This window comes from Chrysochloris asiatica, unplaced genomic scaffold (genome assembly GCF_000296735.1).
Source record: "Chrysochloris asiatica unplaced genomic scaffold, ChrAsi1.0 scaffold00009, whole genome shotgun sequence".
Lineage (NCBI taxonomy): Eukaryota > Metazoa > Chordata > Mammalia > Afrosoricida > Chrysochloridae > Chrysochloris > Chrysochloris asiatica.
The window spans coordinates 17,167,540-17,169,895 of NW_006408527.1; positions in this window are offsets into that span (position 1 = coordinate 17,167,540).

The window sequence follows — 2,356 nt, forward strand, 5'->3', positions numbered from 1 at the left end:
GATGGGAGAACAGTTAGGTAGGTTTGCATGGGCTAAGTGGGACAACAGGCCTCTGGGATACAGGGATTGAGGCAGGGTTTGAATTGGTAAAAGGGGAAATAATGTTAAGATGCTTGGCTGGGTTTTTTTTGTGTTTTTTTTTTTTTTTAACTTATTAAGATTTAGTTGTCATTCAGTCTTGAAAATATACATCAATATCATCTAATTTTACAGAACAACACATTACAAGGTGTAAAGAAAGTTAAGATTTATGCTTCTTTTACTTCAATTTCTATTTGATTTCTTTCGTATCTCCAAAAACTTGCCTATCACAATGCTTATTCTAGATCACAAAATACAATGGATGCTTTCCAAATTTGTCATACAAAATAGCAAAGATGTTACTCTTAAATCTCATAAACATCCAATGAACTTGTGACTCATATTATTCATAAACTTACATATTCCAAAGCTAAACATAGTATTATATAATATCCAATCAATACACGTGTCTACAAATAAAAGGATAAATTCTAAGTTGAACATATAAAACAGGGACACAAAGATAAAACACACCATGTTCCCTCCATATTTAGAATGTTAACTGCTCTCTTCAAACACTATGTGAAAAATCTACTCCAGACCTTACTAGGGTGGGAATAGCTACTGGAGGTAGCCCTGGAGCTCTCCTTGGGCATGTTGGTAGTGCTAAGGCTGGGCAGCTTGGGTTCGTCTTCATCTTTCAAAGCCTCTTTATACTGGGATGGGAAAGAACTTGAGTCGGTCCCGTGGACCTTAGCCCAAAACTCTAGGACCTTCATTTTGGTGGTTACAGCATAGGTTCTTGGATCCCACAGGAATTCATATTGTATGGGATTACTGTTGGGCACTTTCTGGTACTTTTCCCAAACTCTTTAGTGATGAGCTTCCTGGAATTTCCAAAGATGAAGTGCTTCTGTCCAGTATATATCCCTGTCACATTCAGGATTTTCCAGACTTTCTCTTCAGTGGCACGGTTGGCCTTCATGAAGATCACACCCAAGATAAATATCAGAACTCCGATCTTTGGCATGTTCTCTTCACCATCCAGCATTCCCTCATAGGTGAGGTCCAATTTGATGAGAAGAACATAGCTGTGGCAGATGGGATCTACTTCCTTCAGGTCAAGACAAAAGATAATCTCCATGCGCTCAGTACGATTTCAGAGAACTGACTTCTGTACTCTCCCATAACATTCAGCGTATCCTTTGTAGTGGACTCCTTCATTTGATACTTTTGCAGCAGGAAATTCACCAACAAAGCCGCTTTCTGATCTAGAGGATCTCTGGGCACATTCTCATCTAGAGAATCAGAGGTGCTTGAACTATCCTCCTCTTCTTCACTGCTGGAGCTGTCATCTGACTTACTTAATGAGGTAGTTGTGGAAGTGGCATTCTCATTTTTTGGATCTTGAGGAGCACTGGATATTCCAGCAGCAGGGACCTGTTTCAGACTACCAGGCATTTGAGGATGGGTGGAAGAGAGCAATATCTTCTCCACAGACTCGAAGCACTGTGCAATCAATCTCCAGGCCCTGGGTTTCACTACAAGTGTGAGGGCATTGCTCACATGTGCGGCGTGGATTCTCCTGTTTCTTAGACATGTTGACTCTTGTGGATAGCAGCAGGCAGGAGTGTATGTGGTCTCAGGGTTGAGACTTCTTCATCTATTGAATGGGTCACCTTCTTAAAACAAAGCCTTCAGGTTCCTGAGACTTTGAAACCTGGAAGGCTTCTCGTCTCTTTGCGGATCTGAGGGTGCTGCCTCCAACTGAGCTCCTCACAGCCCGGGGACTCTTAGCTGTCTTTTTTTTCCCTAATGCTTTATTGTGAATTATGTGATAATTTACATGGGAGGATATCAGCTTCACATTGATCCTGTCATATATTATTTCCTTGCTGTGTTTACAATCCCTTCCATGCATCATCCATCAACCAAAAGGTATACCCTGCAAGCCTGCCCTCTGGTCATCAGTACACTGCCCCTTTCTCTCTCCAGGTCCAAAGTCTCCTGCCGCTCCATCTCCCCTTGTCATCGTCTCTTCTTGGCTGTCTTTTGAATCTTGTTTTCCCTTGCCTATTATTATAAAATAGATTCTTGAGGGGGAGAGAAAGAAATAGCCAGAAACATCACCACAGAAAGCTTGTAAGTCCATCTTCAGCCTTTAACTGATTGGAATACCTAAAATGGGGCTATACCTTGCCCAGTGAAGGAGCTCTGGTAGCGTAGTGGTTACGAATCGGGCTGCGAACCTTAAGATCAGCGGTTCGAAACTACCAGCCACTCCGCGGGAGAAAGATGAGGCTTTCTACTCCCGTAAAGATTTACACCCTCGGAA